The 18,959-nt window shown below is 43.4% G+C and overlaps 1 protein-coding gene and 1 long non-coding RNA gene across 2 annotated transcripts in view; one reads left to right on the top strand and one right to left on the bottom strand.

Annotated features, from left to right (window-relative positions):
* Nucleotides 1-14,521, top strand: part of LOC144458914 (uncharacterized) — a 58,400-nt gene extending 43,879 nt beyond the window's left edge. Inside the window, exons 2-3 of the long non-coding RNA XR_013488264.1 lie at nt 9,945-12,401; nt 13,254-14,521. This is a non-coding gene — a long non-coding RNA (uncharacterized LOC144458914). The remainder of the gene's footprint in view (nt 1-9,944; nt 12,402-13,253) is intronic.
* Nucleotides 1-18,959, bottom strand: part of LOC144458910 (leukocyte elastase inhibitor A-like) — a 256,223-nt gene that overhangs the window by 112,281 nt on the left and 124,983 nt on the right.

The following is an 18,959-nucleotide window of genomic DNA, read 5'->3' as shown; positions in this document are numbered from 1 at the left end:
CGAGGAGCAGAGGAGCAGAAGGCTCGATCTCCCAGTGTGCGGCTCTTAGTCCTTAAACCATGGGGTTTATTTGAGCACTCCAGAAACTCCGGTAACACTCCAGGGGGTAAAAGACTCCGTCCCAAACTCTGACTCTTCTAGCGCAACACACACACTTCATAACTTTACACACATACTCGTTTACCATTCCGAGTGGGGACCCCCCTCCCCTCTCTGCTCCACCACTCTCCAGCCCGCACACTGACTGACAGCGTAGCCGGTAAACAGAGCTCAGCTGTTTATTTAGCCTAGCAATATCTCTGGACTATAGTAGCTGCAATGGACGACTTTGAACGCGATTTTGAAGAGTTTCTTGTAGCGGACACAGACCCAGAGCCATACCTGTTTGAGCCGGAGCATACAGATGAGGAACTCCATGTGTTTGATGCTGAGCGGGCGAGAAGAGAGGCTGAATGCACAGAATGGGATTCGGTGCTACTGCTGTCATCGTTGGGGAGATATATCACTTGGGGGGAGAAGTCTGTGGCTGTTGGTGGAGCGGAGTGAGCGTGCTGAGGTCTGGGGGGTGAGGAGTTCTTTGAGGTACTGGGGGGCATTGCCATGGATGCACTGGAATGTGAGGAGGGAGACTTTGTAGTCGATCCGAGCGGAGATGGGTAGCCAGTGTAGTGAGTGAAGAATGGGTGTGATGTGCTCATATTTACGTACTCTCAGCAGGATTCTAGCGGCGCTGTTTTGAATGTGTTGTAATTTCTGTATGCTCTTGCTGGGAATCCCGCTGAGAAGTGCGTTACAGTAGTCGAGTCTGGAGGAAATATAATGATAATATATTAAAGTATAATATAATAAACAATAAAAACATCACTTCTGGCATGTTACAATGCCAAGTAAGGTCCTATAGTTGTAGCCTTAGTTGCCAGTTACTTTTTCTTACTCTCATTTTGCTGTTAAAAATCACTAATTTGTCTCTTTCTACCATAGATTTTAATCTTTACACTTGTTGAACTGATATCTGGCAGAGCAATGGAATCCTATCTATATACTGCCCTCTAGTGGTGACACTGTGTTACTACACCTCTGTGCTTGTGTCGTCATTGTTAAAGTCAATGAAGTTAAAGTTAAATAGGGACACTTCCGGTAAGTATTTTCAAAATAAAAATAATAGCATCAGATGTTGCGGATTATGGCCACTGGAGGGCAGTATTTACATGTGCTTGTATTACATCGGATAATTAAACGCTTTGTGTAACCATAAGCTCTACCAAGCTTCAAGGCAAGCATAATAGTATATAAAAACTATTAAAGGGCCAGTGTGTAAAATGGGTTGAAAACACTGACATCAGTGGTCAAATTCTAGATTGCAGGGCTCACTCGCTCACCCCTCCCGTCGGGTAAATGAGGGTGGCCTCGTAGGGACAAAAAGCCTTGCGCACAAGTTTTTCAGGAGTAGGTGTATCTAGCGATGAGGTGAATATTTATTTAGAAATCTAAACCATGTTACGATATTGTAATGAATCACTCACGAGCAGGAGACCAGAGGAGCATTCGGAAAAAAGGCCAGTTTATTTGAGCACTCCAGAAACTCTGGTAACACTCCAGGGGGTAAAAGACTCCGTCCCAAACTCTGACTCTTCTAGCGCAACACACACACTTCATAACTTTACACACATACTTGTTTACCATTCCGAGTCGGGACCCCCTCCCCTCTCTGCTCCACCAATCTCCAGCCCGCACACTGACTGACAGTGAAGCCTGTAAACAGAGCTCAGCTGTTTATTTAGCCTAGCAATATCTCCGGACTATAGTAGCTGCAATGGACGACTTTGAACGCGATTTTGAAGAGTTTCTTGTAGTGGACACAGACCCAGAGCCATACCTGTTTGAGCCGGAGCATACAGATGAGGAACTCCATGTGTTTGATGCTGAGCGGGCAGAGAAGAGAGACTGAATGCACAGAATGGGATTCGGTGCTACTGCTACCATCGCTGGGGAGATATATCATCAGGAGGAAAAGCGCCGCAGAGAGTGCATCACAAGGAGTGAAGTTGTGTCTTCTTTTCCTTGCAGATGACGGTTTGGTTTCATTCTCTCCTGTTGCGTGGTAAGTGTGGTCCATTCGCAAACTATATGACTAAAAAACTTTTCACTACTCTCTATCGACGAACTACTAAAACTCTCTGCTGTTTCCTCCTCCTTCTTCCTTCCTTCCGCTGTCTTCGTTGGTTCATTTATACACGTGAAACGCATTCTCTGGCTGGCTGGATTGTCCACTCGGTCTGCCTTACATACATGGCGGCGCAAGATGGCGACCTCTCTAAAGCAAGGCCCTTGCTATATATATACAGTACAGGCCAAAAGTTTGGACACACCTTCTCATTCAATGCGTTTTCTTTATTTTCATGACTATTTACATTGTAGATTCTCACTGAAGGCATCAAAACTATGAATGAACACATGTGGAGTTATGTACTTAACAAAAAAAGGTGAAATAACTGAAAACATGTTTTATATTCTAGTTTCTTCAAAATAACCACCCTTTGCTCTGATTACTGTTTTGCACACTCTTGGCATTCTCTCCATGAGCTTCAAGAGGTAGTCACCTGAAATGGTTTTCCAACAGTCTTGAAGGAGTTCCCAGAGGTGTTTAGCACTTGTTGGCCCCTTTGCCTTCACTCTGCGGTCCAGCTCACCCCAAACCATCTCGATTGGGTTCAGGTCCGGTGACTGTGGAGGCCAGGTCATCTGCCGCAGCACTCCATCACTCTCCTTCTTGGTCAAATAGCCCTTACACAGCCTGGAGGTGTGTTTGGGGTCATTGTCCTGTTGAAAAATAAATGATCGTCCAACTAAACGCAAACTGGATGGGATGACATGTCGCTGCAGGATGCTGTGGTAGCCATGCTGGTTCAGTGTGCCTTCAATTTTGAATAAATCCCCAACAGTGTCACCAGCAAAACACCCCCACACCATCACACCTCCTCCTCCATGCTTCACAGTGGGAACCAGGCATGTGGAATCCATCCGTTCACCTTTTCTGCATCTCACAAAGACACGGCGGTTGGAACCAAAGATCTCAAATTTGGACTCATCAGACCAAAGCACAGATTTCCACTGGTCTAATGTCCATTCCTTGTGTTTCTTGGCCCAAACAAATCTCTTCTGCTTGTTGCCTCTCCTTAGCAGTGGTTTCCTAGCAGCTATTTGACCATGAAGGCCTGATTGGCGCAGTCTCCTCTTAACAGTTGTTCTAGAGATGGGTCTGCTGCTAGAACTCTGTGTGGCATTCATCTGGTCTCTGATCTGAGCTGCTGCTAACTTGCGATTTCTGAGGCTGGTGACTCGGATGAACTTATCCTCAGAAGCAGAGGTGACTCTTGGTCTTCCTTTCCTGGGTTGGTCCTCATGTGTGCCAGTTTCGTTGTAGCGCTTGATGGTTTTTGCGACTCCACTTGGGGACACATTTAAAGTTTTTGCAATTTTCCGGACTGACTGACCTTCATTTCTTAAAGTAATGATGGCCACTGGTTTTTCTTTAGTTAGCTGATTGGTTCTTGCCATAATATGAATTTTAACAGTTGTCCAATAGGGCTGTCGGCTGTGTATTAACCTGACTTCTGCACAACACAACTGATGGTCCCAACCCCATTGATAAAGCAAGAAATTCCACTAATTAACCCTGATAAGGCACACCTGTGAAGTGGAAACCATTTCAGGTGACTACCTCTTGAAGCTCATCGAGAGAATGCCAAGAGTGTGCAAAGCAGTAATCAGAGCAAAGGGTGGCTATTTTGAAGAAACCAGAATATAAAACATGTTTTCAGTTATTTCACCTTTTTTTGTTAAGTACATAACTCCACATGTGTTCATTCATAGTTTTGATGCCTTCAGTGAGAATCTACAATGTAAATAGTCGTGAAAATAAAGAAAACGCATTGAATGAGAAGGTGTGTCCAAACTTTTGGCCTGTACTGTAGGTAAGAGCTTTCCCAGTGGAAATTTGGATCAGAGCCCTCCTGTCATCTCTAACACCAGTGTGTATGTTCATTCATCTTCTAACCGCTTCATCCTCTTGAGGGTCGCGGGGGGGCTGGAGCCTATCCCAGCTGACATCGGGCAAGAGGCAGGGTACACCCTGGACAGGTCGCCAGACTATCGCAGGGCTGACACATAGAGACAAACAACCATTCACACTCACATTCACACCTACGGACAATTTAGAGTTATCAATTAACCTAGTCCCCAATCTGCATGTCTTTGGACTGTTGGAGGAAGCTGGAGTGTGTAGTGTAATGTACTGATTTACTGAAGACATATACTGTACCTTTTAGCTGACCTTTAAAAGATATGTGTTGAAGCAATATAATCTGTGCAACTGACAAATTACACACTGGTTTAATATTTCATGTATTCTTATGACACACACACACACTTATTGAGCACTTAAGCATTGTGGTGGAGAAGTACCTAGGACTCACTGTGAATCATTTCTAAAAATAGCATGAGGATGGGTTCAGAAAACACTAGTGGAAAATTAGGGGAATTACAGCTTGTCCTGAGAATGACCCTAGAGGGGGAAAGGACTAAAAAGTGCTGAGTCAGCAGAAATATGACACCATTATGGTGGAGAAAAAGTGACTCAGCAGAGGTGGGATATCGTTACGATCAGAGCCAAGTGGGAAGGATTAAGGGAAAGAAATGACTCAGCAGAAATTCTACGATAAAAGAGCGAGCGCAAACAAAGAAATTCCAGCCTTGCTCCGGAGCTTGGCTCATTTGGGTTGTGATGTGTTTGTTGCCTGCGAGCACATTAAACTCAGTTGCATCTGATTCTACATGTCTCCAGTGATTTTTTGACCTCTGAGTATTTGAGTTTTTGATATCTAATGGAAGACAAAGAAAGTCCGTTTGAGAGGAGAAGAGCGAGGTCGCGAGCTAACTGGCCCGGCTCGGGACCTTGACTTTTTTGCTTCTACATTATTTGGCGAGCCAGCCAGGAGGACGAGGAGGTCGGATCCTGAGATCGGGGGGCGCTTGGCTGCACATCAGATGTACAGGTGGCCACCAGATAAGGTAAGCAGAGCCTTTTTTCTGCCTAAACCGGGTGCGTCTGAGGTGCAGTTGGGAGCCGCCCAGGTCGGAGGTATTTGACAAATTCCTCTCCTAAAGAACCTAAAATGTGATGTAAAAATTACTAACTAATAACACAACATTGGAACATAGCTGATATATTGCTGGAGACAACTGAATCTAGTGCAACACATTGTGTGTGTGTGTGTGTGTGTGTGTGTGTGTGTAAGTTAGAGAGATAAACATGGAGAGTGAATGTGGGAGTGAGTGAGTGAGTGAGTGAGTGTGTGTATGTGTGTGTGGAATGTGGGGGAGTGAGCTAGAGAAACCAAGCAGGCAAAAGAAAGAGTGAACGTGTGTGTGCTGAATGTATGGTAACAAATGTAGTGAGGAATGTAGTAAGAGTAAAGTATTTAAAGTATTAAGAGTATTTAAAGTATTTAAAGAGACAAAAGTGCACAATAAGAGAAGAAAAGAGTCAGAGATACTCAAAAGCATATCCGTGGTTACCGCTATTGACTTGACAAACGCATCCTTTAAATCTGTAAAGGCAGGGGCGTTGAGCCAACCAATAGGCTGCTCGGGCGGAATGCAAAAATAAGAGAGTCAGAGGTACTCAAAAGCGAATCCGTGGATACCGCTAGCGACTTGCCACGCACACCTTTAAGCCTGTAGGGGCAGGTGTGTGTGAGTCAACCGTTGGGACAGCTTAGACGGAGAGCTTAGGGAATAGAGATTAAGAAAAGGCCTAAAGTAAAAAAGCTTCTGTGGATACCGCTGTTTTGAAGAAAGTGACCTCCCAGCCAAGAAGGAGGGGAGTCACCGTAGACAGAACAGGTCTGACACGGGCAGAACGCTTAAAATGTTGCAACCAAAGAGATAAAGGAAAAGTAAAAAAGACAAAAAACAAGTCAAAACAGTTAACAGATCGATCAAAGTGTAAAAATTGTAAAAACCTAACTGTAAGCTATAAAGTTGCTGTACATACATTGTAGTATATTTAGAAGTAAGTTGTAGTAAACACAGTATAATCTATTTAGAGTAATGCACGAAGCGTTGTATAAAGTGTTGTAAATACAGTAAAGTGTTAAATAAAATGTAACTGTAAAAAGACTGACAAATCATTGGGAGACTGACTAAACAGAGAGCACAAAAGGAGGGGGTGAGGCATGCAGCCAGCATAGAGTGAGGAACACAGCCAACAGAAGTGGGCTTATACAAAAAACAAAGCTTTGTTAAAATTTGATAGTTTGGTTCTGACCTCTATTGGGTTAAAGGTCATTACAAACAAAAAAGACATTTTGAGGCCTGAATGTTTTATCATAATCTGGTATCTGTGTGTTTGTTTTATGTGATTTGTTTCAAAGTTTTGTTACATGAGGTAGTTATTAACAGTGTCTCAGTGAAACAAAACCAGACAAGGGTAACCTAACGGTGTCAACAAATTGTCTGGGGACTGGAAACCTAACGGTGCCAACAAAAAGTCCACATGTTTCACTGACTGAACCAGTTGCTCGGGTGAACTCCATACAAACTGGTTGGCTGTTAAGGGGAGAATAAAAAAGAAATATCTGTTATTTTAATTTAATTTTATAGATAAATAAAATAAGTGATAAGTATAGTCTCATAAATGAATAGAATAAGTAATAAAATTATAAATTATAAATGATAAGTAGTTTTAGTTTATATGTATAGTTTTATAATAAATAAAATAAGTAATAAAATAAAGAAAAAAGAAGTTGAGATCAAGCTGTTAAGAGTTGGATGGAAGAGGGTGACAGCAGTAGTAATGAAATTTGGGCCGAAGAATATTGCATGACTGATGGTTCAGTGGACACTAGAGGCATAAAAAACACATTTTGGGTTGGAAAGAAGCTACATAGACAGCGAAGGGGGTGAGCAGATAGAGAGAATCAAACTAAGCTGTTAAATAAATCAAGTACACAGGCCTCGCTGCTGCAACATTGGGAGATCACATTAGGCTGTCTGATAAGGCCTCGCTGCTGCAACATTGGGAAATCAAATTAGGCTGACTTCACTGGTACAACATTGTGGACCAAAGATAACACAAATAGGGAGAGTAATAAGGCAAACACATAAATTTCACCAGTGACAGGTTAAGAGGTGAGGTTATACATAACTCACATCAGAACACCTGAAATAGATGGAAGAGGGAAATGAAGGGGGAGATGAGATTATAACAGAGAGTCATTGCGTCACTGAGGGTCCAGTAGAATTCAGGGGCATAAGAGCGCATTTTTGGCTGGAGAAGAACATACTTTGACAGTAAAGGGGTAGAACATTGGCAAGACGAGCAGGAGATCAAACAAAAACTTTGGCAGGTCACCAAATTTGTTAACTTGAAGAGAGTAAAAGAGTTATTTCCAGGTGTCCCGTGGGAAGTGATTTTGCGCAGACTGTGGGTTCCTTACTCATTAAATCCGCTGCTGCAGAATTTGTGTGATAATCATAAGGACGCGCCGGTAGCTTCACTCCCTCTACACCAGATGAGAATACGAGGTCACGAAGGAGAGACACATAATCCACGACTGTGGATTGTTGTTGTGCCCAGAAAAGTTGATTTGGGAGACATGAACATTTGGCTGTTTAACCAAAGCCCCCCTAGGAGACAGGTCACATAAATTAGAATATAATCTTTGAAAAAGAAATAATAATAATAATAATCATATTAATAATATAACAATAAAAAAAAAGAAACTACAGTTACAGTAGAGGACATTATTAGCACTGATAAGCACAAAAGAAACAGACGAGCAACAAGAAATTCCAAGAGCTGGCACAGTGAAACAAGGCTTCAAGGAAAGATGGAAAAAAGGGTCTGACACCCATAGAGATAGTGATGACATAACATCCAGGTAGGAGAAACTGAATCCAGCGTTGGGTGACTAAATGGCACAAAAGAACATCAGGAAAAACAAAAATAAATAAATAAATCAAAAATCTGGGGGGGAAAAAAAAAAAATTGTTGGCCTAAGGATGGAACCTTCAACCTGGCATGTTGCGACGAGGTGGATACAGAACTAAATACATTGAGGCAAAAGACACTAAGGTGAGTTATAAAAAAAGAACAATAAGGTTAAGGAAAGGGAGGTATTAGGGTGGTTTAGACAAGCAGGGGGTAGGAAGCGAATGTTGCAAGTAGTCAAGTCAAGTTAAGTCAAGTCAAGTCAACTTTATTTATAAAGCACATAAAAAAACAACTCACATTGACCAAACTGCTGAACATATAAAAAATAGAAAATGAAAAATACAGAGGAAACACAATAACAAAAAAAAACAAAGCCATAGCAGCAACATACATAAATACATAAATCAAGGCACAAATAAGCACAGAGTAGGAGATTAAAATATCATGTCAGAAGAATACAAATTTTTTTAGAAGAGATATGTTTTGAGCCTAGATTTAACCGAGCCAAGGGAGTGCAGCAGGCATCCACAGGACCCACGGGCACTAATGGATGTGAGACCCATAGCCCCACCCCTACCAGCATCACCACCACCATACCCACAAGACACATCACCATCAGAGACGGGACAATACCCACTGCGCTCGGTGGGGGAGGCAAGAGCAGCAACAACAATGGAAGGCCAAGTGGAGGGAAGGTTCACAGTGACCTTGGCCAGAGATACGAAGGCCAAGAGCAGATGAAAGAAGACGCTCCCCACACGCAGAACACTGACAATCCAGTGCCACTCATTACCACTCCAGAGGCCCCCGAGGTGGCGGGGTCGAGTTGGACCTAGGGGAGGACCGGCAGGCCGAGGAGGATGGAGAGGGGGACTGAGCTTTCCTCCAAGACCCCAGCCACCGCAACAGCAAACCTATCAGCGAGCCGCACCCTATCAGCAATCAGGCTCCCAGGAAATGAACACAGGATTTCCAGGAGTGAATCCTGCAGCATCTAACCAGCTATGCTGGGGTTGTTACCAGCCCGGCCACCGACACAAAGACTGTTCGGTCAACCCATGGGAAGGTCCAGCAGAAAATTTGCTGAAAACGAGACAGGGTGCCCATGGTAGGGCTGCCCGGAGAAGCCTGAGGGGGAAGTAATGTCACCAGTCATTTCATTACAGCCACACGACGAACCAACTGTACCTGTTGTCACCCACGAACAAGCATATCCTTTTATGGTGGACACAGGGGCTGCCTATTCATGCCTAGGAAAAGAGGGCTCTGAACTCCCCCTCTCTAAGTCATCCATCAAGACCATAGGCTTCTCTTTGAAATCACAAGTCATACCATTGACAGAGCCCGTTCCAATGCTTATCGCAGGAAAAGTCATATTTGCACTCCTACTCCACTCAGCTCATACGCCAGTGAATCTTCTAGGCAGAGATATATTGTGCCCTCTCAAAGCTAAGAACATGTGTGCTCAAGATGGACTATATTTAGATTTCCCTGAGGAACCTCCACAAAGCATGATGCCACAGCTGCCCTGTGAACGCCACAGAGACACAATTGGCGTTGGGCTACTGCCTCCAACTGACACCAGAAGAGCCGCACCTTAAACAGACATGGACTCAGTGGGAACCATGGGTCAGGTTACATTTTGACACAGCACATAGTCCTACTCTGCCACTGCATTGCACACTCATGTATGACACAGACCAGACTCATGTAGATTGTCAAGAATGCAGGGACACAGTGCTCAAAAAAAAAACAAAAAAAAAAAACATGCCTGATCATTAGTGAAGACATGTATTCAGCACCTCAAGGTGTGGCGGCAGCCGTCCGCCTCCCAGAAGAATTAGCAGGATGGTTTCAGGTGCCAAATTCTGCACCACACGTTACACTGATGATAGCAGAAGGTTATGAGTCTCATCATTTGGGTCCAATGGTCGGATGTGCGCTGCAGGTGCGAGAGTGGTTACCCAACAAGAACAAATACATCCACATTTCAGATGACAAACAATACATTAGAATCTCAACTAAGACAAGTGATAAAGCAGTCACAGATAAGGTACTTGTAGATGGTACTACTCCCACACAGATGGCAGTCACAGAAGAACACGCACAGTTCCACCACAGCTATGGACAGCACATAAAACAGACGTAGGCTTGATAAAATCAGCGCAACCTATTCACATCACACTAAAACCACATGCTAGCCTACCATACCAGAGGCAGTACCCTCTGTAGCGGCATGCCATTGACGGTATCCAACCCACAATTGAAGGCTTGGTAAAAGCCGGAGTTCTGGTCAAAACTAGAAGTCCCTGCAACACGCCCATTTTTCCAATCAAGAAACCAAATTCCTCAGAAGAGCAGCTAATGCAGTGGTGGAAACAGAGACGCCACATGTGCCAGATTCACACACATTGCTTTCAAACATACCATCCGACACACAGTGGTACACAGTTATCAATTTGTGTTCAGCCTTTTTCAGTGTACCGCTACACCCAGACTCTCAATATTTGTTTGCATTCACTTATGAAGGTCAGCAATATGACCTAGCTAATTTGAACGTGCCAAGCACTGTATTACAACATGCATATGATTTGCTTGTCTGTAGCTTTTCAAAAGAACAATGTCAAAAAGATTCCATTGCAGTGCTCACAGCATTAGCAAAGGGGGGGACACAAAGGTCCGTAAAAACAAATTGCAGTTCTGCCAGCAGTCTGTAGAGTACTTGGGCAGACAGTCGAGTGGGGATAAAAAGTGCATTGCCCCATCTCAAATAGAGGTAGTAAGTAAGGCACCTCAACCGCAGGCGGTGGGCCAAATGCTGTCTTTTCTCGGCATGACAGGATACAGTCGGCCATGGATTTGTGACTATGCTATAAAAACTGCTCCACTCAGAGCTTTACTAAGGGCAGTAGGACAGACAAACAACACAGCACAATTGACATGGACAGAGGAAGCTGAGGGTGTGTTCCAAATCTAAAAAATAGACATGCAGTCAGCTCCAGCGTTAGGGACTCCTAACTATGCTAAACCTTTTCATCTCTAGGTAGCAGAAAGATCAGGCTTTGCATGTGCCGTCCTGATGCAAGACATGCCCACAGGCCAGGCGTACGGGCTATGAGGTAATCCTATCAGCCCCTGAATTTAACATTCAGCGCTGTTCCACCATCAACCCCGCCACTAAACTGGTGCTGCCAACAGATGGTAAGTCACATGATTGCATTCATGACACAGAGAAATTTATGTGAAGATTTGCACAATCAACCAATCCCAGCTGATCTCACATTGCTTGTAGATGGCTCATGTTTTCGTGACGCTACTGGTAGCCATGCAGGCTACGGGATTGTTCAACTTCACAACAATGACCACACCATTGAGACACTACAATCACGTAAACTTGCTCAGCCATGCTCAGCCCAACTTGCAGAGATAAAAGCTTTAACAGCAGCATGTAAATTGGCAGAGGGACAATCACTAAATGTATACACAGACTCAGCATACACCTATGGTGTGTGCCACGTCCATGCTAACATATGGAAACAAAGAGGATTCGCAGAGCTGACGGCACTCCTGTAACACATGGAGCTGCCATCCTCGACCTGATAGAAGCCATGTTCCTTCCCACAGCTCTAGCAGTAATTAAATGTCCAGCCCACCAAAACACTGATACATTGATAGCCAAAGGCAATAACCTTGCAGATGAACAGGCAGCAATAGGGGCAGTAATGACACCCTTACTAACCATACAAGACTGTGAACCCCTCACAACCATGCCCTCCCTCATAGCAGCTCAAAACAGAGTTACTGAGGCTGAAAAACGTCTATGGGTAAAAAGATACAATATCATCAGACAATGGTAGTCATTTTGTGTCTAACGTCATACAAGAGACACTGAAACAACTAGGGATCAAACAAAAATTTGGCTGCGTTTACAATCCCCAATCACAGGGAGCTGTAGAAAGAGCAAATGGTATTTTAAAAACCAAAATAGCAACAATAGTAGTAGATAGTGGGGACAAGCTTAGCTGGGTGGATGCTTTACCGCTTGCACTAATGTCAATGCGCTCACAAGCTAACAGAATCACGCATCTAACACCACATGAAATGCTTACGGGTTCACCCATGCCAATACCATATTTGAGGGGTCCCTATGAAGGGCCCCCATTGGAGCAACTGCAAAATGAAATGTTTGACTATTTACGAAGTCTAACCTGTATCCATAGGGCTATCTCCCAGCAGGTGAAAGGCACCACAGAGGACAGAAGGGTCGAAATCCCAGAAGACCTTCAACGCATACTTCCTGGAGAGTGGGTGTACGTCAAGGTGTTCAAAAGGAAGTGGGACCAGCCACGCAGAGAAGGTCCATACAAGGTCATATTAGCTACACCAACTGCCTTGAAAGTTGAAGGTAAGAACGTTTGGTTCCATCTTAACCACTGCTGCAGAGCTAACAACCCAGAGAGGGTGTCGACAGAGAGCACCTCAGAGGAAAACACCCCATCCTCAGTCGCCACCTGCTAGCCACAGGGCTGAGGATGAGGGCCCAAGCGCAGGGGGAGCAGAGAGAGGAGAGAGAGCAGAGACAGAAAGAGAGCAGGGAGAAGAAAGCAGCAGCTCAGAAACAGGTGAAGATGGTAACTTGACTCAAGTTTACATACGTATGTAGACAGAGACCAACAAGTACAACATTCCAATTGGAACACTAAAAACCTCATCAATTCTTGATTGGTTAGAAAAGTTCTCTGTTGGAAAAATCTTACAGACTATAGGAGTAATATTTGGACTCGGCGTCCTTCCCCTAGTACAGATCCTGATAAGAAGGGCCATGAGAACGGCCACGGGACAATTTATTATGCTGATACAACAGCAGGAAAAGCTCCCCGAGAAAGGCGAATTGTGGAAACTAGATCAACCGTGGGTAAGATCCTATGCATCCAAAAGATTGAACAACGATTTATATGAAACCATGATTGACAATACGGACATATGTGAGAATATGGCTGACAATATAAACTTATATGAGCCAATGAAGGGGAACCTGGAAGGGGAATATGAGGTTGTATAGAGAGAGAGAGGGAGAGCCGATTCAGGGTAAGAAATAACCAAATAATTGGCAATAGATTCAGGAAAAACCTTGCTGTTACCAAACCCATACTAACAATCGACTGATTAACATATATAGGTTATCTATACCACAGGGCAATTAGGAGGAAAAGGAGGAAAGTGAATTGAACTAAACAATGTCCTTTCTAACACACAGATTGGTGCAGAGCATGGCCAGCATGTGGAGATCCCTGTATCCAAAGCAGCAGAATCCAGGGTTGGCCTACCAAGAGCGCCCAGCCATGTCAGAGGACCAGCCCCCATTTGAGCCCAGGCTAGGGATGACCTACAGCGGCAACTGGTCAACCACCACGTGCTGCAACGGAAGATTGAGATGCTGAGGGGATCAGGTTGCGTCCTACCGGCGCCTGCGGATGACTGGTACATCCGCCTATGTGCCCGACGGACAGTAACTTGGCAGCATTAACAGCAAAGATAACTATGTACCTTGCTTACTGTACCCGGTATATGTGAAGTTATCATGTATTCACTGAAGAAAATACCAGTAACAACTGTAGTCACAACCACTGTATAAGAATGTCATTATGATTAATCATGCAACAAGAAAAACAAAGACATTATTAGGCTAGCTCTTATACTCTATATACATACGAATTATTCGAGGTGATAATCATGAATTGTGTGTGATACCTACGGATGACAAAATGTGTGACAGATACTGCTGATAATCAATGAAGTATGACTTATGTGCAGCTCTACTGATGTTGATCACTGGAAAATGATTCATGTGTGATAATAGCCAATCTAAATCTTAATGGTATGGGACTATGAAGTCCCAAAGGGGGGATATATATATTTTCTCCCCCTTGCTGTGATTTAAGATATTATATGGGACTATGGAGCCCCAAAGGGGGGAATGTAGTGTAATGTACTGATTTACTGAAGACATATACTGTACCTTTTAGCTGACCTTTAAAAGATATGTGTTGAAGCAATATAATCTGTGCAACTGACAAATTACACACTGGTTTAATATTTCATGTATTCTTATGACACACACACACACTTATTGAGCACTTAAGCATTGTGGTGGAGAAGTACCTAGGACTCACTGTGAATCATTTCTAAAAATAGCATGAGGATGGGTTCAGAAAACACTAGTGGAAAATTAGGGGAATTACAGCTTGTCCTGAGAATGACCCTAGAGGGGGAAAGGACTAAAAAGTGCTGAGTCAGCAGAAATATGACACCATTATGGTGGAGAAAAAGTGACTCAGCAGAGGTGGGATATCGTTACGATCAGAGCCAAGTGGGAAGGATTAAGGGAAAGAAATGACTCAGCAGAAATTCTACGATAAAAGAGCGAGCGCAAACAAAGAAATTCCAGCCTTGCTCCGGAGCTTGGCTCATTTGGGTTGTGATGTGTTTGTTGCCTGCGAGCACATTAAACTCAGTTGCATCTGATTCTACATGTCTCCAGTGATTTTTTGACCTCTGAGTATTTGAGTTTTTGATATCTAATGGAAGACAAAGAAAGTCCGTTTGAGAGGAGAAGAGCGAGGTCGCGAGCTAACTGGCCCGGCTCGGGACCTTGACTTTTTTGCTTCTACATTATTTGGCGAGCCAGCCAGGAGGACGAGGAGGTCGGATCCTGAGATCGGGGGGCGCTTGGCTGCACATCAGATGTACAGGTGGCCACCAGATAAGGTAAGCAGAGCCTTTTTTCTGCCTAAACCGGGTGCGTCTGAGGTGCAGTTGGGAGCCGCCCAGGTCGGAGGTATTTGACAAATTCCTCTCCTAAAGAACCTAAAATGTGATGTAAAAATTACTAACTAATAACACAACATTGGAACATAGCTGATATATTGCTGGAGACAACTGAATCTAGTGCAACACATTGTGTGTGTGTGTGTGTGTGTGTGTGTGTGTGTGTGTGTGTAAGTTAGAGAGATAAACATGGAGAGTGAATGTGGGAGTGAGTGAGTGAGTGAGTGAGTGTGTGTATGTGTGTGTGGAATGTGGGGGAGTGAGCTAGAGAAACCAAGCAGGCAAAAGAAAGAGTGAACGTATGTGTGCTGAATGTATGGTAACAAATGTAGTGAGGAATGTAGTAAGAGTAAAGTATTTAAAGTATTAAGAGTATTTAAAGTATTTAAAGAGACAAAAGTGCACAATAAGAGAAGAAAAGAGTCAGAGATACTCAAAAGCATATCCGTGGTTACCGCTATTGACTTGACAAACGCATCCTTTAAATCTGTAAAGGCAGGGGCGTTGAGCCAACCAATAGGCTGCTCGGGCGGAATGCAAAAATAAGAGAGTCAGAGGTACTCAAAAGCGAATCCGTGGATACCGCTAGCGACTTGCCACGCACACCTTTAAGCCTGTAGGGGCAGGTGTGTGTGAGTCAACCGTTGGGACAGCTTAGACGGAGAGCTTAGGGAATAGAGATTAAGAAAAGGCCTAAAGTAAAAAAGCTTCTGTGGATACCGCTGTTTTGAAGAAAGTGACCTCCCAGCCAAGAAGGAGGGGAGTCACCGTAGACAGAACAGGTCTGACACGGGCAGAACGCTTAAAATGTTGCAACCAAAGAGATAAAGGAAAAGTAAAAAAGACAAAAAACAAGTCAAAACAGTTAACAGATCGATCAAAGTGTAAAAATTGTAAAAACCTAACTGTAAGCTATAAAGTTGCTGTACATACATTGTAGTATATTTAGAAGTAAGTTGTAGTAAACACAGTATAATCTATTTAGAGTAATGCACGAAGCGTTGTATAAAGTGTTGTAAATACAGTAAAGTGTTAAATAAAATGTAACTGTAAAAAGACTGACAAATCATTGGGAGACTGACTAAACAGAGAGCACAAAAGGAGGGGGTGAGGCATGCAGCCAGCATAGAGTGAGGAACACAGCCAACAGAAGTGGGCTTATACAAAAAACAAAGCTTTGTTAAAATTTGATAGTTTGGTTCTGACCTCTATTGGGTTAAAGGTCATTACAAACAAAAAAGACATTTTGAGGCCTGAATGTTTTATCATAATCTGGTATCTGTGTGTTTGTTTTATGTGATTTGTTTCAAAGTTTTGTTACATGAGGTAGTTATTAACAGTGTCTCAGTGAAACAAAACCAGACAAGGGTAACCTAACGGTGTCAACAAATTGTCTGGGGACTGGAAACCTAACGGTGCCAACAAAAAGTCCACATGTTTCACTGATTGAACCAGTTGCTCGGGTGAACTCCATACAAACTGGTTGGCTGTTAAGGGGAGAATAAAAAAGAAATATCTGTTATTTTAATTTAATTTTATAGATAAATAAAATAAGTGATAAGTATAGTCTCATAAATGAATAGAATAAGTAATAAAATTATAAATTATAAATGATAAGTAGTTTTAGTTTATATGTATAGTTTTATAATAAATAAAATAAGTAATAAAATAAAGAAAAAAGAAGTTGAGATCAAGCTGTTAAGAGTTGGATGGAAGAGGGTGACAGCAGTAGTAATGAAATTTGGGCCGAAGAATATTGCATGACTGATGGTTCAGTGGACACTAGAGGCATAAAAAACACATTTTGGGTTGGAAAGAAGCTACATAGACAGCGAAGGGGGTGAGCAGATAGAGAGAATCAAACTAAGCTGTTAAATAAATCAAGTACACAGGCCTCGCTGCTGCAACATTGGGAGATCACATTAGGCTGTCTGATAAGGCCTCGCTGCTGCAACATTGGGAAATCAAATTAGGCTGACTTCACTGGTACAACATTGTGGACCAAAGATAACACAAATAGGGAGAGTAATAAGGCAAACACATAAATTTCACCAGTGACAGGTTAAGAGGTGAGGTTATACATAACTCACATCAGAACACCTGAAATAGATGGAAGAGGGAAATGAAGGGGGAGATGAGATTATAACAGAGAGTCATTGCGTCACTGAGGGTCCAGTAGAATTCAGGGGCATAAGAGCGCATTTTTGGCTGGAGAAGAACATACTTTGACAGTAAAGGGGTAGAACATTGGCAAGACGAGCAGGAGATCAAACAAAAACTTTGGCAGGTCACCAAATTTGTTAACTTGAAGAGAGTAAAAGAGTTATTTCCAGGTGTCCCGTGGGAAGTGATTTTGCGCAGACTGTGGGTTCCTTACTCATTAAATCCGCTGCTGCAGAATTTGTGTGATAATCATAAGGACGCGCCGGTAGCTTCACTCCCTCTACACCAGATGAGAATACGAGGTCACGAAGGAGAGACACATAATCCACGACTGTGGATTGTTGTTGTGCCCAGAAAAGTTGATTTGGGAGACATGAACATTTGGCTGTTTAACCAAAGCCCCCCTAGGAGACAGGTCACATAAATTAGAATATAATCTTTGAAAAAGAAATAATAATAATAATAATCATATTAATAATATAACAATAAAAAAAAAGAAACTACAGTTACAGTAGAGGACATTATTAGCACTGATAAGCACAAAAGAAACAGACGAGCAACAAGAAATTCCAAGAGCTGGCACAGTGAAACAAGGCTTCAAGGAAAGATGGAAAAAAGGGTCTGACACCCATAGAGATAGTGATGACATAACATCCAGGTAGGAGAAACTGAATCCAGCGTTGGGTGACTAAATGGCACAAAAGAACATCAGGAAAAACAAAAATAAATAAATAAATCAAAAATCTGGGGGGAAAAAAAAAAAAATTGTTGGCCTAAGGATGGAACCTTCAACCTGGCATGTTGCGACGAGGTGGATACAGAACTAAATACATTGAGGCAAAAGACACTAAGGTGAGTTATAAAAAAAGAACAATAAGGTTAAGGAAAGGGAGGTATTAGGGTGGTTTAGACAAGCAGGGGGTAGGAAGCGAATGTTGCAAGTAGTCAAGTCAAGTTAAGTCAAGTCAAGTCAACTTTATTTATAAAGCACATAAAAAAACAACTCACATTGACCAAAGTGCTGAACATATAAAAAATAGAAAATGAAAAATACAGAGGAAACACAATAACAAAAAAAACCAAAGCCATAGCAGCAACATACATAAATACATAAATCAAGGCACAAATAAGCACAGAGTAGGAGATTAAAATATCATGTCAGAAGAATACAAATTTTTTTAGAAGAGATATGTTTTGAGCCTAGATTTAACCGAGCCAAGGGAGTGCAGCAGGCATCCACAGGACCCACGGGCACTAATGGATGTGAGACCCATAGCCCCACCCCTACCAGCATCACCACCACCATACCCACAAGACACATCACCATCAGAGACGGGACAATACCCACTGCGCTCGGTGGGGGAGGCAAGAGCAGCAACAACAATGGAAGGCCAAGTGGAGGGAAGGTTCACAGTGACCTTGGCCAGAGATACGAAGGCCAAGAGCAGATGAAAGAAGACGCTCCCCACACGCAGAACACTGACAATCCAGTGCCACTCATTACCACTCCAGAGGCCCCCGAGGTGGCGGGGTCGAGTTGGACCTAGGGGAGGACCGGCAGGCCGAGGAGGATGGAGAGGGGGACTGAGCTTTCCTCCAAGACCCCAGCCACCGCAACAGCAAACCTATCAGCGAGCCGCACCCTATCAGCAATCAGGCTCCCAGGAAATGAACACAGGATTTCCAGGAGTGAATCCTGCAGCATCTAACCAGCTATGCTGGGGTTGTTACCAGCCCGGCCACCGACACAAAGACTGTTCGGTCAACCCATGGGAAGGTCCAGCAGAAAATTTGCTGAAAACGAGACAGGGTGCCCATGGTAGGGCTGCCCGGAGAAGCCTGAGGGGGAAGTAATGTCACCAGTCATTTCATTACAGCCACACGACGAACCAACTGTACCTGTTGTCACCCACGAACAAGCATATCCTTTTATGGTGGACACAGGGGCTGCCTATTCATGCCTAGGAAAAGA

Source organism: Epinephelus lanceolatus, chromosome 20 (assembly GCF_041903045.1).
Source record: "Epinephelus lanceolatus isolate andai-2023 chromosome 20, ASM4190304v1, whole genome shotgun sequence".
NCBI classification, from domain to species: domain Eukaryota; kingdom Metazoa; phylum Chordata; class Actinopteri; order Perciformes; family Serranidae; genus Epinephelus; species Epinephelus lanceolatus.
Note: the sequence above shows the minus strand (reverse complement) of the source record. Positions and strands in the feature narration are given on the sequence as shown.